Source organism: Taudactylus pleione, unplaced genomic scaffold (genome assembly GCF_031769625.1).
Source record: "Taudactylus pleione unplaced genomic scaffold, aTauple2 ptg000050l, whole genome shotgun sequence".
Lineage (NCBI taxonomy): Eukaryota > Metazoa > Chordata > Amphibia > Anura > Myobatrachidae > Taudactylus > Taudactylus pleione.
This window is the reverse complement of record NW_028284452.1, coordinates 1,467,037-1,490,585: the sequence shown is the minus strand read 5'-3', so window position 1 is coordinate 1,490,585 and position 23,549 is coordinate 1,467,037. Positions and strand designations below refer to the sequence as shown.

Here is a 23,549-nt window from a genome sequence, read left to right as displayed (position 1 = left end):
AAAATCATAATGTAAAAGTATGTTTCTGCCTACTTTCAAACTGAGGACCTTTCGCATATGAGATGAATATGATAACCACTACACTACAAAAACTGCCTCTTGGAGAACTGAAAAGAATTAAACTCGGAAGTGCTATTTGCATATGGGCTTTCAAAAATATTTTTTCTGCTAATAGTAACAGAAAAATCCTAAAATCATAAATAAAAAAAATGTTTCTGCCCAGCTTCAAACTGGGGACCTTTCGCAAGTTAGGCGAACGTGATAACCACTACACTACAGAAACTGCCTCTGCGCGGACAGAAAAGTATTGAAAGTAAAAGTATGTTTCTGCCCACTTTCAAACTGGGGACCTTTCGCGTGTTAGGTGATTGTGATAACCACTACACTACAGAAACTGCCTCTGTGGGGACGGAAAAGTATTGTACCTGGAAGACCCATAGTAACAGAATACTCCTAAAATCATAAAGTAAAAGTATGTTTCTGCCTACTTTCAAACTGAGGACCTTTCGCATATGAGATGAATGTGATAACCACTACACTACAGAAACTGCCTCTTGGGGAATGGAAAAGAATTAAACCTGTTAGTGCAATTTGCATATGGGCTTTCAAAAATATTTTTCCTGCTAATAGTAACAGAAAAATCCTAAATAAAATGAAATTTTCTGCCCAATTTCAAACTGGGAACTTTTTGCGTGTTAGGCGAACGTGATAACCACTACACTACAGAAACTGCGTCTGTGCCAACGGAAAAGTATTGAACCTGGAAGAGCCATAGTAACAGAATACTAATAAAATCATAATGTAAAAGTATGTTTCTGCCTACTTTCAAACTGAGGACCTTTCGCATATGAGATGAATATGATAACCACTACACTACAAAAACTGTCTCTTGGAGAACTGAAAAGAATTAAACTCGGAAGTGCTATTTGCATATGGGCTTTCAAAAATATTTTTTCTGCTAATAGTAACAGAAAATTCCTAAAATCATAAATAATAAAATTGTTTCTGCCCAGCTTCAAACTGGGGACCTTTCGCGTGTGAGGCGAACGTGATAACCACTACACTACAGAAACTGCCTTTGTGGAAGTGAAAAGTTTTGAACCTGGAAGAACCATAGTAACAGTATCCTCATAAAATCATAAAGTAAAAGTATGTTTCTGCCCACTTTCAAACTGGGGACCTTTCGCGTGTGAGGCGAACGTGATAACCACTACACTACAGAAACTGCCTCTGTGGGGACGGAAAAGTATTGAACCTGGAAGACCCATAGTAACAGAATACTCAGAAAATCATAAAGTAAAAGTATGTTTCTGCCTACTTTCAAACTGAGGACCTTTCACATATGAGATGAATGTGATAACCACTACACTACAAAAACTGCTTCTTGGGGAACGGAAAAGAATTAAAGTTGGAAGTGCAATTTGCATATGGGCTTTCAAAAATATTTTTTCCGCTACTAGTAACAGAAAAATCCTAAAATCATAAATAAAAAAAATGTTTCTGCCAAGTTTCGAACTGGGGACCTTTCGCGTGTTAGGCGAACGTGATAACCACTACACTACAGAAACTGCCTCTGCGGGGATTGAAAAGTATTGAACCTGGAAGACCCATAGTAACAGAATACTCCTAAAATCATAAAGTAAAAGTATTTTTCTGCCTACTTTTCAAACTTTGGACTTTTCACATATGAGATGAACGTGATAACCACTACACTACAGAAACAGCCTCTTGTGGATTGGCAAAGTATTGAACCTGGAAGAGCCATTGTAACAGAATACTCTTAAAATCATAATGTAAAAGTATGTTTCTGCCCCACTTTCAAACTGAGGATCTTTCGCATATGAGATGAACGTGATAACCACTACAATACAGAAACTGCCTCTTGGGGAATGGAAAAGAATTAAACCTGGAAGTGCTATTTGTATATGGGCTTTCAAAAATATTTTTTCTGCTAATAGTAACAGAAAAATCCTAAATAAAAAGAAATTTTCTGCCCAATTTCAAATTGGGAACTTTTTGCGTGTTAGGCGAACGTGATAACCACTACACTACAGAAACTGCGTCTGTGCCAACAGAAAAGTATTGAACCTGGAAGAGCCATTGTAACAGAATACTCTTAAAATCATAATGTAAAAGTATGTTTCTGCCTACTTTCAAACTGAGGACCTTTCGCATATGAGATGAATATGATAACCACTACACTACAAAAACTGCCTCTTGGAGAACTGAAAAGAATTAAACTCGGAAGTGCTATTTGCATATGGGCTTTCAAAAATATTTTTTCTGCTAATAGTAACAGAAAAATCCTAAAATCATAAATAAAAAAAATGTTTCTGCCCAGCTTCAAACTGGGGACCTTTCGCAAGTTAGGCGAACGTGATAACCACTACACTACAGAAACTGCCTCTGCGCGGACAGAAAAGTATTGAAAGTAAAAGTATGTTTCTGCCCACTTTCAAACTGGGGACCTTTCGCGTGTTAGGCGATTGTGATAACCACTACACTACAGAAACTGCCTCTGTGGGGACGGAAAAGTATTGTACCTGGAAGACCCATAGTAACAGAATACTCCTAAAATCATAAAGTAAAAGTATGTTTCTGCCTACTTTCAAACTGAGGACCTTTCGCATATGAGATGAATGTGATAACCACTACACTACAGAAACTGCCTCTTGGGGAATGGAAAAGAATTAAACCTGTTAGTGCAATTTGCATATGGGCTTTCAAAAATATTTTTCCTGCGAATAGTAACAGAAAAATCCTAAATAAAATGAAATTTTCTGCCCAATTTCAAACTGGGAACTTTTTGCGTGTTAGGCGAACGTGATAACCACTACACTACAGAAACTGCGTCTGTGCCAACGGAAAAGTATTGAACCTGGAAGAGCCATAGTAACAGAATACTAATAAAATCATAATGTAAAAGTATGTTTCTGCCTACTTTCAAACTGAGGACCTTTCGCATATGAGATGAATATGATAACCACTACACTACAAAAACTGTCTCTTGGAGAACTGAAAAGAATTAAACTCGGAAGTGCTATTTGCATATGGGCTTTCAAAAATATTTTTTCTGCTAATAGTAACAGAAAATTCCTAAAATCATAAATAATAAAATTGTTTCTGCCCAGCTTCAAACTGGGGACCTTTCGCGTGTGAGGCGAACGTGATAACCACTACACTACAGAAACTGCCTTTGCGGAAGTGAAAAGTTTTGAACCTGGAAGAACCATAGTAACAGTATCCTCATAAAATCATAAAGTAAAAGTATGTTTCTGCCCACTTTCAAACTGGGGACCTTTCGCGTGTTAGGCGAACGTGATAACCACTACAGTACAGAAACTGAGTCTGTGCCAACGGAAAAGTATTGAACCTGGAAGAGCCATAGTAACAGAATACTAATAAAATCATAATGTAAAAGTATGTTTCTGCCTACTTTCAAACTGAGGACCTTTCGCATATGAGATGAATATGATAACCACTACACTACAAAAACTGTCTCTTGGAGAACTGAAAAGAATTAAACTCGGAAGTGCTATTTGCAAATGGGCTTTCAAAAATATTTTTTTTGCTAATAGTAACAGAAAATTCCTAAAATCATAAATAATAAAATTGTTTCTGCCCAGCTTCAAACTGGGGACCTTTCGCGTGTTAGGCGAACGTGATAACCACTACACTACAGAAACTGCCTCTGCGGGAATGGAAAAGTATTGAAAGTAAAAGTATGTTTCTGCCCACTTTCAAACTGGGGACCTTTCGCGTGTTAGGCGATTGTGATAACCACTACACTACAGAAACTGCCTCTGTGGGGACGGAAAAGTATTGAACCTGGAAGACCAATAGTAACAGAATACTCAAAAAATCATAAAGTAAAAGTATGTTTCTGCCTACTTTCAAACTGAGGACCTTTCGCATATGAGATGAATGTGATAACCACTACACTACAAAAACTGCCTCTTGGGGAACGGAAAATAATTAAACTTGGAAGTGCAATTTGCATATGGGCTTTCAAAAATATTTTTTCTGCTAATAGTAACAGAAAAATCCAAAATAAAAAAAAAAATTCTGCCCAGTTTCAAACTGGGGACCTTTCGCGTGTTAGGCGAACGTGATAACCACTACACTACAGAAACTGCCTCTGCGGGGTTGGAAAAGTATTGAACCTGGAAGACCCATAGTAACAGTATCCTCATAAAATCATAAAGTATAAGTATGTTTCTGCCCACTTTCAAACTGGGGACCTTTCGCGTGTTAGGCGATTGTGATAACCACTACACTACAGAAACTGCCTCTGTGGGGATGGAAAAGTATTGAACCTGGAAGACCAATAGTAACAGAATACTCCTAAAATCATAAAGTAAAAGCATGTTTCTGCCTACTTTCAAACTGAGGACCTTTCGCATATGAGATGAATGTGATAACCACTACACTACAAAAACTGCCTCTTGGGGAACGGAAAAGAATTAAACTTGGAAGTGCAATTTGCATATGGGCTTTCAAAAATATTTTTTCTGCTACTAGTAACAGAAAAATCCAAAAATCATAAATAAAAAAAATGTTTCTGCCCAGTTTTGAACTGGGGACCTTTCACGTGTGAGGCGAATATGATAACCACTACACTACAGAAACTGCCTCTGTGGGTATGGAAACGTATTAACCCTGGAAGACCCATAGTAACAGAATACTTTAAAAATCATAACGTGAAATTATGTTTCTGCCCAGTTTCGAACTGGGGACCTTTCGCGTGTGAGGCGAACGTGATAACCACTACACTACAGAAACTGCCTCTGCAGGAACTGAAAAGTATTGAACCTGGAAGACCAATAGTAATAGAATCCTCATAAAATCATAAAGTTAAAGTATGTTTCTACCTACTTTCAAACTGAGGACCCTTCGCATATGAGATGATTGTGATAACCACTACACTACAAAAACTGCCTCTTGGGGAAAGGAAAAGAATTAAACTTGGAAGTGCAATTTGCATATGGGCTTTCCAAAATATTTTTTCTGCTACTTGTAACAGAAAAATCCTAAAATCATAAATAAAAAAAAAGTTTCTGCCCAGTTTCGAACTGGGGACCTTTCGCGTGTTAGGCGAACGTGATAACCACTACACTACAGAAACTGCCTCTGCGGGGTTGGAAAAGTATTGAACCTGGAAGACCGATAGTAACAGTATCCTCATAAAATCATAAAGTAAAAGTATGTTTCTGCCCACTTTCAAACTGGGGACCTTTCGCGTCTGAGGCGAATGTGATAACCACTACACTACAGAAACTGCCTCTGTGGGTACGGAAAAGTATTGAACCTGGAAGAGCCATAGTAACAGAATACTCTTAAAATCATAACGTAAAAGTATGTTTCTGCCCAGTTTCGAACTGGGGACATTTCGCGTGTGAGGCGAACGTGATAACCACTACATTACAGAAACTGCCTCTGCAGGAATGGAAAAATATTGAACCTGGAAGACCCATAGTAACAGAATCCTCAAAAAATCATAAAGTAAAAGTATGTTTCTGCCCACTTTCAAACTGAGGACCTTTCGCATATGAGATGAACGTGATAACCACTACACTACAGAAACAGCATCTTGTGGAGTGGCAAAGTATTGAACCTGGAAGAGCCATAGTAACAGAATACTCTTAAAATCATAATGTAAAAGTATGTTTCTGCCCCACTTTCAAACTGAAGATCTTTCGCATATGAGATGAATGTGATAATCACTACACTACAGAAACTGCCTCTTGTGGAATGGAAAAGAATTAAACCTGGAAGTGCAATTTGCATATGGCCTTTCAAAAATATTTTTTCTGCTAATAGTAACAGAAAAATCCTAAATAAAAAGAAATTTTCTGCCCAGTTTCAAACTGGGAACTTTTTTAGTGTTAGGCGAACATGATAACCACTACACTACAGGAACTGCGTCTGTGCCAACGGAAAAGTATTGCACCTGGAAGAGCCATAGTAACAGAAAACTAATAAAATCATAATGTAAAAGTATGTTTCTGCCTACTTTCAAACTGAGGACCTTTCGCATATGAGATGAATATGATAACCACTACACTACAAAAACTACCTCTTGGAGAACTGAAAAGAATTAAACTCGGAAGTGCAATTTGCACATGGGCTTTCAAAAATATTTTTTCTGCTAATAGTAACAGAAAAATCCTAAAATCATAAATAAAAAAAATGTTTCTGCCCAGCTTCATACAGGGGACCTTTCGCGTGTTAGGCGAACGTGATAACCACTACACTACAGAAACTGCCTCTGCGGGGACGGAAAAGTATTGAAAGTAAAAGTATGTTTCTGCCCACTTTCAAACTGGGGACCTTTCGTGTGTTAGGCGATTGTGATAACCACTACACTACAGAAACTGCCTCTGCGGGAACTGAAAAGTATTGAACCTGGAAGCCCCATAGTAACAGAATCCTCATAAAATCATAAAGTAAGAGTGTGTTTCTGCCCACTTTCAAACTGAGGACCTTTTGCATATGAGATGAATGTGATAACCACAATATCATAACGTGAAACTATGTTTCTGCCCAGTTTCGAACTGGCGACCTTTCGCGTGTGAGATGAACGTGATAACCACAACACTATAGAAACTGCTTCAGCGGGCACTGAAAAGTGTTTAACCTGGAAGAACCATAGTAACAGAATCCTCATAAAATCATAAAGTAAAAGTATGTTCCTGCCCAGTTTCAAACTGGATACCTTTCACGTGTGAGGCGAACGTGATAACCACTACACTACAGAAACTGCCTCTGCAGGGAAGGAAAAATATTGAACCTGGAAGACCCATAGTAACAGAATTAAAATCATAACGTAAAAGTATGTTTCTGCCCAGTTTTGAACAGGGGACCTTTTGCGTGTGAGGCGAACGTGATAACCACTACACTACAGAAACTGCCTCTGAGGGAGTGGAAAAGTATTGAACCTGGAAGATCCATAGTAACAGTATCCTCATAAAATCATAATATAAAAGTATGTTTCTGCCCACATTCAAACTGCGGACCTTTCGCGTGTGAGGCGAATGTGATAACCACTACACTACAGAAACTGCCTCTGTGGGTACGGAAAAGTATTGAACCTGGAAGAGCCATAGTAACAGAATACTCTTAAAATCATAACGTGAAAGTATGTTTCTGCCCAGTTTCGTACTGGAGACATTTCGCGTGTGAGGCGAACGTGATAACCACTACACTACAGAAACTGCCTCTGCAGGGACGGAAAAATATTGAACCTGGAAGACCCATAGTAACAGAATACTCTTAAAATCATAATTTAAAAGTATGTTTCTGCCCAGTTTCAAACTGGGAACTTTTTGCGTGTTAGTCGAACGTGATAACCACTACACTACAGTAACTGCGTCTGTGCCAACGGAAAAGTATTGCACCTGGAAGAGCCATAGTAACAGAATTAAAATCATAACGTAAAAGTATGTTTCTGCTCAGTTTTGAACAGGGGACCTTTTGCGTGTGAGGCGAACGTGATAACCACTACACTACAGAAACTGCATCTGAGGGGGTGGAAAAGTATTGAACCTGGAAGATCCATAGTAACAGTATCCTCATAAAATCATAATGTAAAAGTATGTTTCTGCCCACATTCAAACTGCGGACCTTTCGCGTGTGAGGCGAATGTGATAACCACTACACTACAGAAACTGCCTCTGTGGGGTTGGAAAAGTATTGAACCGGGAAGAGCCATAGTAACAGAATACTCTTAAAATCATAAAATAAAAGTAAATTTCTGCCCAGTTTCAAACTGGGGACCTTTCGCGTGTGAGGCGAACGTGATAACCACTACACTACAGAAACAGCCTCTTGTGCAGTGGCAAAGTATTGAACCTGGAAGAGCCATGGTTATAGAATACTCTTAAAAGCATAATGTAAAAGTATGTTTCTGCCCACTTTCAAACTGAGGATCTTTCGCATATGAGATGAACGTGATAACCACTACACTACAGAAACTGCCTCTTGGGTAACGGAAAAGAATTAAACTTGGAAGTGCAATTTGCATATGGGCTTTCCAAAATATTTTTTCTGCTACTATTAACAGAAAAATCCTAAAATCATAAATAAAAAAAATGTTTCTGCCCAGTTTCGAACTGGTGACATTTCTCGTGTTAGGCGAACGTGATAACCAGTACACTACAGAAACTGCCACTGCGGGGATTTGAAAAGTATTGAACCTGGAAGACCCATAGTAACAGAATACTCATAAAATCATAAAGTTAAAGTATGTTTCTGCCTACTTTCAAACTGAGGACCTTTCGCATATGAGATGAACGTGATAACCACTACACTACGAAAACTGCCTCTTGGGGAACGGAAAAGAATTAAACTTGGAAGTGCAATTTGCATATGGGCTTTCAAAAATATTTTTTCTGCTACTAGTAACAGAAAAATCCTAAAATCATAAATAAAAAAAATATTTCTGCCCAGTTTCGAACTGTGGACTTTTCGCGTGTTAGGTGAACGTGATAACCACTACACTACAGAAACTGCCTCTGCGCGGTTGGAAAAGTATTGAACCTGGAAGATCCATAGTATCAGTATCCTCATAAAAACATAAAGTAAAAGTATGTTTCTGCCCACTTTCAAACTGGGGACCTTTTGCTTGTTTGGCGAATATGATAACCACTACACTACAGAAACTGCCTCTGTGGGTACAGAAAAGTATTGAACCTGGAAGAGCCATAGTAACAGAATACTCTTAAAATCATAACGTAATAGTATGTTTTTGCCCAGTTTCGAACTGGGGACCTTTCGCGTGTGAGGCGAACGTGATAACCACTACACTACAGAAACTGCCTCTGCAGAGATGGAAAAATATTGAACCTGGAAGACCCATAGTAACAGAATCCTCAAAAAATCATAAAGTAAAAGTATGTTTCTGCCCACTTTCAAACTGAGGACCTTTCGCATATGAGATGAAAGTGATAACCACTACACTACAGAAACAGCCTCTTGTGGAGTTGCAAAGTATTGAACCTGGAAGAGCCATTGTAACAGAATACTCTTAAAATCATAATGTAAAAGTATGTTTCTGCCTACTTTCAAACTGAGGATCTTTCGCATATGAGATGAACGTGATAACCACTACAATACAGAAACTGCCTCTTGGGGAATGGAAAAGAATTAAACCTGGATGTGCAATTTGCATATGGGCTTTCAAAAATATTTTTTCTGCTAATAGTAACAGAAAAATCCTAAAGTAAAAAAAAATTTTCTGCCCAATTTCAAACTGGGAACTTTTTGCGTGTTAGGCGAACGTGATAACCACTGCACTACAGAAACTGCGTCTGTGCCAACGGAAAAGTATTGAACCTGGAAGAGCCATAGTAACTGAATACTAATAAAATCATAATGTAAAAGTATGTTTCTGCCTACTTTCAAACTGAGGACCTATCGCATATGAGATGAATATGATAACCACTACACTACAAAAACTGCAACTTGGAGAACTGAAAAGAATTAAACTCGGAAGTGCAATTTGCATATGGGCTTTCAAAAATATTTTTTCTGCTAATAGTAACAGAAAAATCCTCAAGTCATAAATAAAAAATAATGTTTCTGCCCAGCTTCAAACTGGGGACCTTTCGCGTGTTAGGCGAACATGATAACCACTACACTACAGAAACTGCCTCTGCGGGGACAGAAAAGTATTGAAAGTAAAAGTATGTTTCTGCCCACTTTCAAACTGGGGACCTTTCGCGTGTTAGGCGATTGTGATAACCACTACACTACAGAAACTGCCTCTGTGGGGACGGAAAAGTATTGAACCTGGAAGACCCATAGTAACAGAATACTCCTAAAATCATAAAGTAAAAGTATGTTTCTGCCTACTTTCAAACTGAGGACCTTTCGCATATGAGATGAATGTGATAACCACTACACTACAAAAACTGCCTCTTGGGGAACGGAAAAGAATTAAACTTGGAAGTGCAATTTGCATATTGGCTTTCAAAAATATTTTTTATGCTACTAGTAACAGAAAAATCCTAAAATCATAAATAAAAAAAATGTTTCTGCCCAGTTTCGAACTGGGGACTTTTCGCGTGTTAGGCGAACGTGATAACCACTACACTACAGAAACTGCCGCTGCGGGGTTGGAAAAGTATTGAACCTGGAAGATCCATAGTAACAGAATACTCATAAAATCATAAAGTAAAAGTATGTTTCTGCCTATTTTCAAACTGAGGACCTTTCGCATATGAGATGAACGTGATAACCACTACACTACGAAAACTGCCTCTTGGGGAACGGAAAAGAATTAAACTTGGAAGTGCAATTTGCATATTGGCTTTCAAAAATATTTTTTCTGCTACTAGTAACAGAAAAATCCTAAAATCATAAATAAAAAAAATATTTCTGCCCCGTTTCGAACTGTGGACTTTTCGCTTGTTAGGCGAACGTGATAACCACTACACTACAGAAACTGCCTCTGTGGGTACGGAAAACTATTGAACCTGGTAGAGCCATAGTAACAGAATACTCTTAAAATCATAACGTAAAAGTATGTTTCTGCCCAGTTTCAAACTGGGAACCTTTTGCGTGTTAGGCGAACATGATAACCACTACACTACAGAAACTGCCTCTGCGGGGTTGGAAAAGTATTGAACCTGGAAGAGCCATAGTAACAGTATCCTCATAAAAACATAAAGTAAAAGTATGTTTCTGCCCACTTTCAAACTGGGGACCTTTTGCTTGTTTGGCAAATGTGATAACCACTACGCTACAGAAACTGCCTCTGTGGGTACGGAAAACTATTGAACCTGGTAGAGCCATAGTAACAGAATACTCTTAAAATCATAACGTAAAAGTATGTTTCTGCCCAGTTTCAAACTGGGAACCTTTTGCGTGTTAGGCGAACGTGATAATCACTACACTACAGTAACTGCATCTGTGCCAACAGAAAAGTATTGAAACTGGAAGAGCCATAGTAACAGAATACTAATAAAATCATAAAGTAAAAGTATGTTTCTGCCTACTTTCAAACTGAGGACCTTTCGCATATGAGACGAATATGATAACCACTACACTACAAAAACTGCCTCTTGGAGAACTGAAAAGAATTAAACTCGGAAGTGCAATATGCATATGGGCTTTCAAAAATATTTTTTCTGCTAATAGTAACAGAAAAATCCTAAAATCATAAATAAAAAAAAAGTTTCTGCCCAGTTTCAAACTGGGGACCTTTCGTGTGTTAGGTGAACGTGATAACCACTACACTACAGAAACTGCCTCTGCGGGGTTGGAAAAGTATTGAACCTGGAAGACCCATAGTAACAGTATCCTCATAAAATCATAAAGTAAAAGTATGTTTCTGCCCACTTTCAAACTGGGGACCTTTCGCGTGTGAGGCGAATGTGATAACCACTACACTACAGAAACTGCCTCTGTGGTTACGGAAAAGTATTGAACCTGGAAGAGCCATAGTAACAGAATACTCTTAAAATCATAACGTGAAAGTATGTTTCTGCCCAGTTTCAAACTGGGGACCTTTCGCGTGTGAGGCGAACGTGATAAGCACTACACTACAGAAACTGCCTCTGCGGTAACTGAAAAGTATTGAACCTGGAAGACCCATAGTAACAGAATCCTCATAAAATCATAAAGTAAAAGTATGTTTCTGCCCAGTTTCGAACTGGGGACCTTTCGCGTGTTAAGCGAACGTGATAACCACAACACTACAGAAACTGCCTCTAAGGGATGGAAAAGTATTGAACCTGGAAGATCTATAGTAACAGTATCCTCATAAAATCATAAAGTAAAAGTATGTTTCTGCCCACTTTCAAAATGGGGACCTTTCGCGTGTGAGGCGAATGTGATAACCACTACACTACAGAAACTGCCTCTGTGGGTACGGAAAAGTATTGAACCTGGAAGAGCCATAGTAACAGAATACTCTTAAAACCATAACGTGAAAGTATGTTTCTGCCCAGTTTCGAACTGGGGACCTTTCGCGTGTGAAGCGAACGTGATAACCACTACACTACAGAAACTGCTTATGCGGGAACTGAAAAATATTGAACCTGGAAGATCCATAGTAACAGAATCCTCATAAAATCATAAAGTAAAAGTATGTTTCTGCCCACTTTCAAACTGAGGACCTTTCGCGTGTTAGGCGAATGTGATAACCACTACACTACAGAAACTGCCTCTGTGGGGACGGAAAAGTATTGAACCTGGAAGAGCCATAGTAACAGAATACTCTTAAAATCATAACGTAAAAGTATGTTTCTGCCCAGTTTCAAACTGGGAACTTTTTGCGTGTTAGGCGAATGTGATAACCACTACAAACTGGGGACCCTTCGCGTGTTAGGCGAACGTGATAACCACCACACTAGAGAAACTGTCTCTGCGGGGATGGAAAAGTATTGAAAGTAAAAGTATGTTTCTGCCCACTTTCAAACTGGGGACCTTTCGCGTGTGGGGCGAATGTGATAACCACTACACTACAAAAACTGCCTCTGTTGGTACGGAAAAGTATTGAACCTGGAAGACCCATAGTAACAGAATCCTCATAAAATCATAAAGTAAAAGTATGTTTCTGCCCACTTTCAAACTGAGGACCTTTCGCATATGAGATGATTGTGATAACCACTACACTACAAAAACTGCCTCTTGGGGAAAGGAAAAGAATTAAACTTGGATGTGCAATTTGCATATGGGCTTTCATAAATATTTTTTCTGCTAATAGTAACAGAAAAATCCAAAATAAAAAAAAATTCTGCCAAGTTTCAAACTAGGGACCTTTCACGTGTAAGGCGAAAGTGATAACCACTACACTACAGAATCTGCCGCTGCGGGGTTGGAAAAGTATTGAACCTGGAAGACCCATAGTAACAGAATACTCTTAAAATCATAAAGTAAAAGTATGTTTCTGCCTAATTTCAAACTGAGGACCTTTCGCATATGAGATGAACGTGATAACCACTTCACTACGAAAACTGCCTCTTGGGGAATGGAAAAGAATTAAACTTGGAAGTGCAATTTGCATTTGAGCTTTCAAAAATATTTTCTGCTACTAGTAACAGAAAAATCCCAAAATCATAAATAAAAAAAATGTTTCTGTCCAGTTTCGAACTGGGGACCTTTCGCGTGTTAGGCGATCGTGATAACCACTACACTACAGAATTGCCTCTGCGGGGTTGGAAAAGTATTGAACCTGGAAGACCCATAGTAACAGTATCCTCATAAAAACATAAAGTCAAAGTATGTTTCTGCCCACTTTCAAACTGGGGACCTTTCGCGTGTGAGGCGAACGTGATAACCACTACACTACAGAAACTGCCTCTGCTGGGATGGAAAAATATTGAACCTGGAAGACCCATAGTAACAGAATACTCTTAAAATCATAACGTAAAAGTATGTTTCTGCCCTGTTTCAATCTGGGAACTTTTTGCGTGTTAGGCGAACGTGATAACCACTACACTACAGAAACTGCGTCTGTGCCAACGGAAAAGTATTGAACCTGGAAGACCCATAGTAACAGAATACTCATAAAATCATAAAGTAAAAGTATGTTTCTGCCTACTTTCAAACTGAGGACCTTTCGCATATGAGATGAACGTGATAACCACTACACTACGAAAACTGCCTCTTGGGGAATGGAAAAGAATTAAACTTGGAAGTGCAATTTGCATATGGGCTTTCAAAAATATTTTTTCTGCTACTAGTAACAGAAAAATCCTAAAATCATAAATAAAAAAAATGTTTCTGCCCAGTTTCGAACTGGGGACCTTTCGCGAGTTTGGCAAACGTGATAACCACTACACTACAGAAACTGCCTCCGAGGGGGTGGAAAAGTTTTGAACCTGGAAGATCCATAGTAACAGTATCATCATAAAATCATAAAGTAAAAGTATGTTTCTGCCCACTTTCAAACTGGGGACCTTTCGCGTGTGAGTCGAATGTGATAACCACTACACTACAGAAACTGCCTCTGTGGGTACGGAAAAGTATTGAACCTGGATGACCCATAGTAACAGAATCCTCATAAAATCATAAAGTAAAAGTATGTTTCTGCCCAGTTTCAAACTGGGGACCTTTCGCATGTGAGGCGAACGTGATAACCACTACACTACAGAAACTGCCTCTGCCGAGACAGAAAAGTATTGAACCTGGAAGACCCATAGTAAAAGAATCCTCATAAAATCATAAAGTAAAAGTATGTTTTTGCCCACTTTCAAACTGGGGACCTTTCGCGTGTTAGGCGAATGTGATAACCACTACACTACAGAAACTGCCTCTGTGGGGATGGAAAAGTATTGAACCTGGAAGAGCCATAGTAACAGAATACTCTTAAAATCATAATGTAAAAGTATGTTTCTGCCCAGTTTCGAAATGGGGACCTTTCGCGTGTGAGGCGAACGTGATAACCACTACACTACAGAAACTGCCTCTGCAAAAACGGAAAAGTATTGCACCTGGAAGAGCCATAGTAACAGAATTAAAATCATAACGTAAAAGTATGTTTCTGCCTAGTTTCGAACAGGGGACCTTTCGCGTGTGAGGTGAACGTGATAACCACTACACTACAGAAACTGCTTCTGCGAGGACGGAAAAGTATTGAACCTGGAAGAGCCATAGTAACAGAATACTCTTAAAATCATAATGTAAAAGTATTTTTCTGCCCAGTTTCGAACTGGGGACGTTTCGCGTGTGAGGCGAACGTGATAGCCACTACACTACAGAAACTGCCTCTGCAGGGACAGAAAAATATTGAACCTGGAAGACCCATAGTAACAGAATACTCTTAAAATCATAACGTAAAAGTATGTTTCTGCCCACTTTCAAACTGGGGACCTTTCGCGTGGGAGGCGAATGTGATTACCACTACACTACAGAAACTGCCTCTGTGGGTACGGAAAAGTATTGAACCTGGAAGAGCCATAGTAACAGAATACTCTTAAAATCATAAAGTAAAAGTATGTTTCTGCCCACTATCAAACAGAGGACCTTTCGCATATGAGATGATTGTGATAACCACTACACTACAAAAACTGCCTCTTGGGGAAAGGAAAAGAATTAAACTTGGATGTGCAATTTGCATATGGGCTTTCAAAAATATTTTTTCTGCTAATATTAACAGAAAAAAAAAAAAAAAAAAAAATTCTGCCCAGTTTCAAAATAGGGACCTTTCACGTGTAAGGCGAAAGTGATAACCACTACACTACAGAAACTGCCTCTGTGGGGTTGGAAAAGTATTGAACCGGGAAGAACCATAGTAACAGAATACTCTTAAAATCATAAAGTAAAAGTAAATTTCTGCCCAGTTTCAAACAGGGGACCTTTCGCGTGTGAGGCGAACGTGATAACCACTACACTACAGAAACAGCCTCTTGTGGAGTGGCAAAGTATTGAACCTGGAAGAGCCATGGTTATAGAATACTCTTAAAATCATAATGTAAAAGTATGTTTCTGCCCACTTTCAAACTGAGGATCTTTCGCATATGAGATGAACGTGATAACCACTACACTACAGAAACTGCCTCTTGGGGAACGGAAAAGAATTAAACTTGGAAGTGCAATTTGCATATGGGCTTTCAAAAATATTTATTTTGCTACTAGTAACAGAAAAATCCTAAAATCATAAAAAAAAAAAATGTTTCTGCCCAGTTTCGAACAGGGGACCTTTCGCGTGTTAGGCGAACGTGATAACCACTACACTACAGAAACTGCCGCTGCGGGGTTGGAAAAGTATTGAACCTGGAAGATCCATAGTAACAGAATACTCATAAAATCATAAAGTAAAAGTATGTTTCTGCCCACTTTCAAACTGGGGACCTTTTTACTTGTTTGGCGAATGTGATAACTACTACACTACAGAAACTGCCTCTGTGGGTACGGAAAAGTAATGAACCTGGAAGAGCCATAGTAACAGAATACTCTTAAAATCATAACGAAAAAGAATGTTTCTGCCCAGTTTCTATCTGGGGACCTTTCGCGTGTGAGGCGAACGTGATAACCACTACACTACAGAAACTGCCTCTGCAGGGACGGAAAAATATTGAACCTGGAAGACCCATAGTAACAGAATACTCTTAAAATCATAACGTAAAAGTATGTTTCTGCCCTGTTTCAATCTGGGAACTTTTTGCGTGTTAGGCGAACGTGATAACCACTGCACTACAGAAACTGCGTCTGTGCCAACGGAAAAGTATTGAAACTGGAAGAGCCATAGTAACAGAATACTAATAAAATCATAAAGTAAAAGTATGTTTCTGCCTACTTTCAAACTGAGGACCTTTCGCATATGAGATGAATATGATAACCACTACACTACAAAAACTGCCTCTTGGAGAACTGAAAAGAATTAAACTCGGAAGTGCAATTTGCATATGGGCTTTCAAAAATATTTTTTCTGCTAATAGTAACAGAAAAATCCTAAAATCATAAATAAAATAAAAGGTTCTGCCCAGTTTCAAACTGGGGACCTTTCGCGTGTTAGGCGAACGTGATAACCACTACACTACAGAAACTGCCGCTGCGGGGTTGGAAAAGTATTGAACCTGGAAGATCCATAGTAACAGAATACTCATAAAATCATAAAGTAAAAGTATGTTTCTGCCTACTTTCAAACTGAGGACCTTTCGCATATGAGATGAACGTGATAACCACTACACTACGAAAACTGCCTCTTGGGGAATGGAAAAGAATTAAACTTGGAAGTGCAATTTGCATATGGGCTTTCAAAAATATTTTTTCTGCTACTAGTAACAGAAAAATCCTAAAATCATAAATAAAAAAAATGTTTCTGCCCAGTTTCGAACTGGGGACCTTTCGCGTGTTTGGCAAACGTGATAACCACTACACTACAGAAACTGCCTCCGAGGGGGTGGAAAAGTATTGAACCTGGAAGATCCATAGTAACAGTATCCTCATAAAATCATAAAGTAAAAGTATGTTTCTGCCCACTTTCAAACTGGGGACCTTTCGAGTGTGAGGCGAATGTGATAACCACTACACTACAGAAACTGCCTCTGTGGGTACGGAAAAGTATTGAACCTGGAAGAGCCATAGTAACAGAATACTCTTAAAATCATAACGTGAAAGTATGTTTCAGCCCAGTTTCAAACTGGGGACCTTTCACGTGTGAGGCGAACGTGATAACCACTACACTACAGAAACTGCCTCTGCGGAAACTGAAAAGTATTGAACCTGGAAGACCCATAGTAACAGAATCCTCATAAAATCATAAAGTAAAAGTATGTTTCTGCCCACTATCAAACAGAGGACCTTTCGCATATGAGATGATTGTGATAACCACTACACTACAAAAACTGCCTCTTGGGGAAAGGAAAAGAATTAAACTTGGATGTGCAATTTGCATATGGGCTTTCAAAAATATTTTTTCTGCTAATAGTAACAGAAAAATCCAAAATAAAAAAAAAATTCTGCCCAGTTTCAAAATAGGGACCTTTCGCGTGTGAGGCGAACGTGATAACCACTACACTACAGAAACTGCCTCTGCGGGGACAGAAAAGTATTGAACCTGGAAGACCCATAGTAAAAGAATCCTCATAAAATCATAAAGTAAAAGTATGTTTTTGCCCACTTTCAAACTGGGGACCTTTCGCGTGTTAGGCGAATGTGATAACCACTACACTACAGAAACTGCCTCTGTGGGGACGGAAAAGTATTGAACCTGGAAGAGCCATAGTAACAGAATACTCTTAAAATCATAATGTAAAAGTATGTTTCTGCCCAGTTTCGAAATGGGGACCTTTCGCGTGTGAGGCGAACGTGATAACCACTACACTACAGAAACTGCCTCTGCAAAAACGGAAAAGTATTGCACCTGGAAGAGCCATAGTAACAGTATTAAAATCATAACGTAAAAGTATGTTCCTGCCTAGTTTCGAACAGGGGACATTTCGCGTGTGAGGTGAACGTGATAACCACTACACTACAGAAACTTCTTCTGCGAGGACGGAAAAGTATTGAACGTGGAAGAGCCATAGTAACAGAATACTCTTAAAATCATAACGTAAAAGTATTTTTCTGCCCAGTTTCGAACTGGGGACGTTTCGCGTGTGAGGCGAACGTGATAACCACTACACTACAGAAACTGCCTCTGCAGGGATAGAAAAATATTGAACCTGGAAGACCCATAGTAACAGAATACTCTTAAAATCATAACGTAAAAGTATGTTTCTGCCCACTTTCAAACTGGTGACCTTTTGCGTGGGAGGCGAATGTGATAACCACTACACTACAGAAACTGCCTCTGTGGGTACGGAAAAGTATTGAACCTGGAAGAGCCATAGTAACAGAATACTCTTAAAATCATAACGTGAAAGTATGTTTCTGCCCAGTTTCGAACTGGGGACCTTTCGCGTGTGAGGTGAACGTGATAACCACTACACTACAGAAACTGCCTCTTCGTGAACTGAAAAGTATTGAACCTGGAAGACCCATAGTAACAGAATCCTCATAAAATCATAAAGTAAAAGTATGTTTCTGCCCACTATCAAACAGAGGACCTTTCGCATATGAGATGATTGTGATAACCACTACACTACAAAAACTGCCTCTTGGGGAAAGGAAAAGAATTAAACTTGGATGTGCAATTTGCATATGGGCTTTCAAAAATATTTTTTCTGCTAATAGTAACAGAAAAATCCAAAAAAAAAAAAAATTCTGCCCAGTTTCAAAATAGGGACCTTTCACGTGTAAGGCGAAAGTGATAACCACTACACTACAGAAACTGCCTCTGTGGGGTTGGAAAAGTATTGAACCGGGAAGAACCATAGTAACAGAATACTCTTAAAATCATAAAGTAAAAGTAAATTTCTGCCCAGTTTCAAACAGGGGACCTTTCGCTTGTGAGGCGATCGTGATAACCACTACACTACAGAAACAGCATCTTGTGGAGTGGCAAAGTATTGAACCTGGAAGAGCCATGGGTATAGAATACTCTTAAAATCATAATGTAAAAGTATGTTTCTGCCCACTTTCAAACTGAGGATCTTTCGCATATGAGATGAACGTGATAACCACTACACTACGAAAACTGCCTCTTGGGGAACGGAAAAGAATTAAACTTGGAAGTGCAATTTGCATTTGGGCTTTCAAAAATATTTTTTCTGCTTCTAGTAACAGAAAAATCCTAAAATCATAAATAAAAAAAATGTTTCTGCCCAGTTTCAAACTGGGGACCTTTCGCGTGTTAGGCGAACGTGATAACCACTACACTACAGAAACTGCCGCTGCGGGGTTGGAAAAGTATTGAACCTGGAAGATCCATAGTAACAGAATACTCATAAAATCATAAAGTAAAAGTATGTTTCTGCCTACTTTCAAACTGAGGACCATTCGCATATGATATGATTGTGATAACCACTACACTACAAAAACTGCCTCTTGGGGAAAGGAAAAGAATTAAACTTGGATGTGCAATTTGCATTTGGGATTTCAAAAATATTTTTTCTTCTACTAGTAACTGAAAAATCCTAAAATCATAAATAATAAAAATGTTTCTGCCCAGTTTCGAACTGGAGACCTTTCGTGTGTTAGGCGAACGTGATAACCACTACACTACAGAAACTGCCTCTGAGGGGTTGGAAAAGTATAGAACCTGGAAGATCCATAGTAACAGTATCCTCATAAAATCATAAAGTAAAAGTATGTTTCTGCCCACTTTCAAAATGGGGATCTTTCGCGTGTGAGGTGAATGTGATAACCACTACACTACAGAAACTGCCTCTGTGGGTACGGAAAAGTATTGAACCTGGAAGAGCCATAGTAACAGAATACTCTTAAAATCATAACGTGAAAGTATGTTTCTGCCCAGTTTCGAACTGGGGACCTTTCGCGTGTGAAGCGAACGTGATAACCACTACACTACAGAAACTGCCTCTGCGGGAACTGAAAAGTATTGAACCTGGAAGATCCATAGTAACAGAATACTAATAAAATCATAAAGTAAAAGTATGTTTCTGCCCACTTTCAAACTGAGGACCTTTCGCATATGAGATGATTTCGATAACCACTACACCACAAAAACTGCCTCTTGGGGAAAAGAAAAGAATTAAACTTGGATGTGCAATTTCCATATGGGCTTTCAAAAATATTTTTTCTGCTAATAGTAACAGAAAAATCCAAAATAAAAAAAAAATTCTGCCCACTTTCAAACTGGGGACCTTTCGCGTGTTAGGCGAATGTGATAACCACTACACTACAGAAACTGCCTCTGTGGGGTTGGAAAAGTATTGAACCGGGAAGAGCCATAGTAACAGAATACTCTTAAAATCATAAAGTAAAAGTAAATTTCTGCCCAGTTTCAAACAGGGGACCTTTCGCGTGTGAGGTGAACGTGATAACCACTACACTACAGAAACAGCCTCTTGTGGAGTGGCAAAGTATTGAACCTGGAAGAGCCATGGTTATAGAATACTGTTAAAATCATAATGTAAAAGTATGTTTCTGCCCACTTTCAAACTGAGGATCTTTTGCATATGAGATGAACGTGATAACCACTACACTACAGAAACTGCCTCTTGGGGAACGGAAAAGAATTAAACTTGGAAGTGCAATTTGCATATGGGCTTTCAAAAATATTTTTTCTGCTACTATTAACAGAAAAATCCTAAAATCATAAATAAAAAAAATGTTTCTGCCCAGTTTCAAACTGGGGACCTTTCGCGTGTTAGGCGAACGTGATAACCACTACACTACAGAAACTGCCTCTGAGGGGGTGGAAAAGTATTGAACCTGGAAGATCTATAGTAACAGTATCCTCATAAAATCATAAAGTAAAAGTATGTTTCTGCCCACTTTCAAAATGGGGACCTTTCGCGTGTGAGGTGAATGTGATAACCACCACACTACAGAAACTGCCTCTGTGGGTACGGAAAAGTATTGAACCTGGAAGAGCCATAGTAACAGAATACTCTTAAAATCATAACGTAGAAGTATGTTTCTGCCCAGTTTCTAACTGGGGACCTTTCGCGCGTGAGGCGAACATGATAACCACTACACTACAGAAACTGCCTCTGCAGGGATGGAAAAATATTGAACCTGAAAGACCCATAGTAACAGAATCCTCAAAAAATCATAAAGTAAATGTATGTTTCTGCCCACTTTCAAACTGAGGACCTTTCGCATATGAGATGAATGTGATAACCACTACACTACAAAAACTGACTCTGCAAAAACGGAAAAGTATTGCACCTGGAAGAGCCATAGTAACAGAATTAAAATCATAACGTAGAAGTATGTTTTTGCCCAGTTTCGAACAGGGGACCTTTCGCGTGTGAGGCGAACGTGATAACCACTACACTACAGAATCTGCTTCTGCGAAGACGGAAAAGTATTGAACCTGGAAGACCCATAGTAACAGAATCCTCATAAAATCATAAAGTAAAAGTATGTTTCTGCCCTTTTCAAACTGAGGACCTTTCGCATATGAGATGAATGTGATAACCACTACACTACAAAAACTGCCTCTTGGGGAACGGAAAAGAATTAAACTTGGAAGTGCAATTTGCATATGGGCTTTCAAAAATATTTTTTCTGCTACTAGTAACAGAAAAATCCTAAAATCATAAATAAAAAAAATGTTTCTGCCCAGTTTCGAACTGGGGACCTTTCGCATGTTAGGCGAATGTGATAACCACTACACTACAGAAACTGCCTCTGAGGGGACAGAAAAGTATTGAACCTGGAAGAGCCATAGTAACAGAATACTAATAAAATCATAAAGTAAAAGTATGTTTCTGCCCAGATTCAAACTGGGAACTTTTTGCGTGTTAGGCGAATGTGATAACCACTACACTACAGAAACTGCGTCTGTGCCAACAGAAAAGTATTGAAACTGGAAGAGCCATAGTAACAGAATACTAATAAAATCATAAAGTAAAAGTATGTTTCTGCCTACTTTCAAACTGAGGACCTTTCGCATATGAGATGAACGTGATAACCACTATACTACGAAAACTGCCTCTTGGGGAATGGAAAAGAATTAAACTTGGAAGTGCAATTTGCATATGGGCTTTCAAAAATATTTTTTCTGCTACTAGTAACAGAAAAATCCTAAAATCATAAATAAAAAAAATGTTTCTGCCCAGTTTCAAACTGGGGACCTTTCGCGTGTTAGGCGAACGTGATAACCACTACACTACAGAAACTGTCTCTGTGGGGATGGAAAAGTATTGAAAGTAAAAGTATGTTTCTGCCCACTTTCAAACTGAGGATCTTTCGCATATGAGATGAACGTGATAACCACTACACTACAGAAACTGCCTCTTGGGGAACGGAGAAGAATAAAACTTGGAAGTGCAATTTGCATATGGGCTTTCAAAAATATTTTTTCTGCTACTAGTAACAGAAAAATCCTAAAATCAAAAATAAAAAAAATGTTTCTGCCCAGTTTCGAACTGGGGACCTTTCGAGTGTTAGGCGAACGTGATAACCACTACACTGCAGAAACTGCTGCTGCGGGGTTGGAAAAGTATTGAACCTGGAAGACCCATAGTAACAGAATACTCATAAAATCATAACGTAAAAGTATGTTTCTGCCTACTTTCAAACTGAGGACCTTTCGCATATGAGATGAACGTGATAACCACTACACTACGAAAACTGCCTCTTGGGGAATGGAAAAGAATTAAACTTGGAAGTGCAATTTGCATATGGGCTTTCAAAAATATTTTTTCTGCTACTAGTAACAGAAAAATCCTAAAATCATAAATAAAAAAAATGTTTCTGCCCAGTTTCGAACTGGGGACCTTTCGCGTGTTTGGCAAACGTGATAACCACTACACTACAGAAACTGCCTCTGAGGGGGTGGAAAAGTATTGAACCTGGAAGATCCATAGTAACAGTATCCTCATAAAATCATAAAGTAAAAGTATGTTTCTGCCCACTTTCAAACTGGGGACCTTTCGCGTGTGAGGCGAATGTGATAACCACTACACTACAGAAACTGCCTCTGTGGGTACGGAAAAGTATTGAACCTGGAAGACCCATAGTAACAGAATCCTCATAAAATCATAAAGTAAAAGTATGTTTCTGCCCACTATCAAACAGAGGACCTTTCGCATATGAGATGATTGTGATAACCACTACACTACAAAAACTGCCTCTTGGGGAAAGGAAAAGAATTAAACTTGGATGTGCAATTTGCATATGGGCTTTCAAAAATATTTTTTCTGCTAATAGTAACAGAAAAATCAAAAATAAAAAAAAAATTCTGCCCTGTTTCAAAATAGGGACCTTTCACGTGTAAGGCGAAAGTGATAACCACTACACTACAGAAACTACCTCTGCAGGGATGGAAAAATATTGAACCTGGAAGACCCATAGTAACAGAATACTCTTAAAATCATAACGTAAAAGTATGTTTCTGCCCAGTTTCAAACTGGGAACTTTTTGCGTGTTAGGCGAACGTGATAACCACTACACTACAGAAACTGCGTCTGTGCCAACGGAAAAGTATTGAAACTGGAAGAGCCATAGTAACAGAATACTAATAAAATCGTAAAGTAAAAGTATGTTTCTGCCTACTTTCAAACTGAGGACCTTTCGCATATGAG

The 23,549-nt window shown here is 38.8% G+C and overlaps 34 non-coding genes across 34 annotated transcripts; all 34 read right to left on the bottom strand.

The window, feature by feature from the left end:
* Positions 1-210: 210 nt before the first annotated feature.
* Positions 211-283, bottom strand: TRNAV-AAC (transfer RNA valine (anticodon AAC)). The gene has a single exon. It is a non-coding gene; the product is annotated as a tRNA-Val (tRNA).
* A 717-nt stretch (positions 284-1,000) lies between these two features.
* Positions 1,001-1,073, bottom strand: TRNAV-CAC (transfer RNA valine (anticodon CAC)). Its single transcript has one exon. It is a non-coding gene; the product is annotated as a tRNA-Val (tRNA).
* Positions 1,074-1,495: 422 nt separating this feature from the next.
* TRNAV-AAC (transfer RNA valine (anticodon AAC)) lies at positions 1,496-1,568 on the bottom strand. Its single transcript has one exon. It is a non-coding gene; the product is annotated as a tRNA-Val (tRNA).
* Positions 1,569-2,328: 760 nt separating this feature from the next.
* TRNAV-AAC (transfer RNA valine (anticodon AAC)) lies at positions 2,329-2,401 on the bottom strand. Its single transcript has one exon. It is a non-coding gene; the product is annotated as a tRNA-Val (tRNA).
* Positions 2,402-3,118: 717 nt separating this feature from the next.
* Positions 3,119-3,191, bottom strand: TRNAV-CAC (transfer RNA valine (anticodon CAC)). Its single transcript has one exon. It is a non-coding gene; the product is annotated as a tRNA-Val (tRNA).
* A 422-nt stretch (positions 3,192-3,613) lies between these two features.
* Positions 3,614-3,686, bottom strand: TRNAV-AAC (transfer RNA valine (anticodon AAC)). Its single transcript has one exon. It is a non-coding gene; the product is annotated as a tRNA-Val (tRNA).
* An 870-nt stretch (positions 3,687-4,556) lies between these two features.
* TRNAV-CAC (transfer RNA valine (anticodon CAC)) lies at positions 4,557-4,629 on the bottom strand. Its single transcript has one exon. It is a non-coding gene; the product is annotated as a tRNA-Val (tRNA).
* An 80-nt stretch (positions 4,630-4,709) lies between these two features.
* Positions 4,710-4,782, bottom strand: TRNAV-CAC (transfer RNA valine (anticodon CAC)). The gene has a single exon. It is a non-coding gene; the product is annotated as a tRNA-Val (tRNA).
* Positions 4,783-5,052: 270 nt separating this feature from the next.
* TRNAV-AAC (transfer RNA valine (anticodon AAC)) lies at positions 5,053-5,125 on the bottom strand. Its single transcript has one exon. It is a non-coding gene; the product is annotated as a tRNA-Val (tRNA).
* Positions 5,126-7,748: 2,623 nt separating this feature from the next.
* TRNAV-CAC (transfer RNA valine (anticodon CAC)) lies at positions 7,749-7,821 on the bottom strand. Its single transcript has one exon. It is a non-coding gene; the product is annotated as a tRNA-Val (tRNA).
* A 920-nt stretch (positions 7,822-8,741) lies between these two features.
* On the bottom strand, positions 8,742-8,814 carry TRNAV-CAC (transfer RNA valine (anticodon CAC)). Its single transcript has one exon. It is a non-coding gene; the product is annotated as a tRNA-Val (tRNA).
* A 760-nt stretch (positions 8,815-9,574) lies between these two features.
* On the bottom strand, positions 9,575-9,647 carry TRNAV-AAC (transfer RNA valine (anticodon AAC)). The gene has a single exon. It is a non-coding gene; the product is annotated as a tRNA-Val (tRNA).
* A 382-nt stretch (positions 9,648-10,029) lies between these two features.
* TRNAV-AAC (transfer RNA valine (anticodon AAC)) lies at positions 10,030-10,102 on the bottom strand. Its single transcript has one exon. It is a non-coding gene; the product is annotated as a tRNA-Val (tRNA).
* Positions 10,103-10,525: 423 nt separating this feature from the next.
* TRNAV-AAC (transfer RNA valine (anticodon AAC)) lies at positions 10,526-10,598 on the bottom strand. The gene has a single exon. It is a non-coding gene; the product is annotated as a tRNA-Val (tRNA).
* Positions 10,599-11,633: 1,035 nt separating this feature from the next.
* TRNAV-AAC (transfer RNA valine (anticodon AAC)) lies at positions 11,634-11,706 on the bottom strand. Its single transcript has one exon. It is a non-coding gene; the product is annotated as a tRNA-Val (tRNA).
* A 232-nt stretch (positions 11,707-11,938) lies between these two features.
* On the bottom strand, positions 11,939-12,011 carry TRNAV-CAC (transfer RNA valine (anticodon CAC)). Its single transcript has one exon. It is a non-coding gene; the product is annotated as a tRNA-Val (tRNA).
* Positions 12,012-14,029: 2,018 nt separating this feature from the next.
* TRNAV-CAC (transfer RNA valine (anticodon CAC)) lies at positions 14,030-14,102 on the bottom strand. The gene has a single exon. It is a non-coding gene; the product is annotated as a tRNA-Val (tRNA).
* A 233-nt stretch (positions 14,103-14,335) lies between these two features.
* Positions 14,336-14,408, bottom strand: TRNAV-CAC (transfer RNA valine (anticodon CAC)). Its single transcript has one exon. It is a non-coding gene; the product is annotated as a tRNA-Val (tRNA).
* Positions 14,409-15,617: 1,209 nt separating this feature from the next.
* Positions 15,618-15,690, bottom strand: TRNAV-AAC (transfer RNA valine (anticodon AAC)). Its single transcript has one exon. It is a non-coding gene; the product is annotated as a tRNA-Val (tRNA).
* Positions 15,691-15,924: 234 nt separating this feature from the next.
* Positions 15,925-15,997, bottom strand: TRNAV-CAC (transfer RNA valine (anticodon CAC)). The gene has a single exon. It is a non-coding gene; the product is annotated as a tRNA-Val (tRNA).
* A 423-nt stretch (positions 15,998-16,420) lies between these two features.
* On the bottom strand, positions 16,421-16,493 carry TRNAV-AAC (transfer RNA valine (anticodon AAC)). Its single transcript has one exon. It is a non-coding gene; the product is annotated as a tRNA-Val (tRNA).
* A 270-nt stretch (positions 16,494-16,763) lies between these two features.
* TRNAV-AAC (transfer RNA valine (anticodon AAC)) lies at positions 16,764-16,836 on the bottom strand. Its single transcript has one exon. It is a non-coding gene; the product is annotated as a tRNA-Val (tRNA).
* A 233-nt stretch (positions 16,837-17,069) lies between these two features.
* On the bottom strand, positions 17,070-17,142 carry TRNAV-CAC (transfer RNA valine (anticodon CAC)). The gene has a single exon. It is a non-coding gene; the product is annotated as a tRNA-Val (tRNA).
* Positions 17,143-17,709: 567 nt separating this feature from the next.
* TRNAV-CAC (transfer RNA valine (anticodon CAC)) lies at positions 17,710-17,782 on the bottom strand. The gene has a single exon. It is a non-coding gene; the product is annotated as a tRNA-Val (tRNA).
* A 534-nt stretch (positions 17,783-18,316) lies between these two features.
* Positions 18,317-18,389, bottom strand: TRNAV-CAC (transfer RNA valine (anticodon CAC)). The gene has a single exon. It is a non-coding gene; the product is annotated as a tRNA-Val (tRNA).
* A 756-nt stretch (positions 18,390-19,145) lies between these two features.
* On the bottom strand, positions 19,146-19,218 carry TRNAV-AAC (transfer RNA valine (anticodon AAC)). The gene has a single exon. It is a non-coding gene; the product is annotated as a tRNA-Val (tRNA).
* Positions 19,219-19,488: 270 nt separating this feature from the next.
* TRNAV-AAC (transfer RNA valine (anticodon AAC)) lies at positions 19,489-19,561 on the bottom strand. Its single transcript has one exon. It is a non-coding gene; the product is annotated as a tRNA-Val (tRNA).
* Positions 19,562-19,794: 233 nt separating this feature from the next.
* On the bottom strand, positions 19,795-19,867 carry TRNAV-CAC (transfer RNA valine (anticodon CAC)). The gene has a single exon. It is a non-coding gene; the product is annotated as a tRNA-Val (tRNA).
* A 757-nt stretch (positions 19,868-20,624) lies between these two features.
* Positions 20,625-20,697, bottom strand: TRNAV-AAC (transfer RNA valine (anticodon AAC)). The gene has a single exon. It is a non-coding gene; the product is annotated as a tRNA-Val (tRNA).
* A 233-nt stretch (positions 20,698-20,930) lies between these two features.
* Positions 20,931-21,003, bottom strand: TRNAV-CAC (transfer RNA valine (anticodon CAC)). The gene has a single exon. It is a non-coding gene; the product is annotated as a tRNA-Val (tRNA).
* Positions 21,004-21,573: 570 nt separating this feature from the next.
* Positions 21,574-21,646, bottom strand: TRNAV-AAC (transfer RNA valine (anticodon AAC)). The gene has a single exon. It is a non-coding gene; the product is annotated as a tRNA-Val (tRNA).
* Positions 21,647-22,069: 423 nt separating this feature from the next.
* TRNAV-AAC (transfer RNA valine (anticodon AAC)) lies at positions 22,070-22,142 on the bottom strand. Its single transcript has one exon. It is a non-coding gene; the product is annotated as a tRNA-Val (tRNA).
* Positions 22,143-22,371: 229 nt separating this feature from the next.
* Positions 22,372-22,444, bottom strand: TRNAV-AAC (transfer RNA valine (anticodon AAC)). The gene has a single exon. It is a non-coding gene; the product is annotated as a tRNA-Val (tRNA).
* Positions 22,445-22,714: 270 nt separating this feature from the next.
* Positions 22,715-22,787, bottom strand: TRNAV-AAC (transfer RNA valine (anticodon AAC)). Its single transcript has one exon. It is a non-coding gene; the product is annotated as a tRNA-Val (tRNA).
* Between the last annotated feature and the right edge of the window lie 762 nt (positions 22,788-23,549).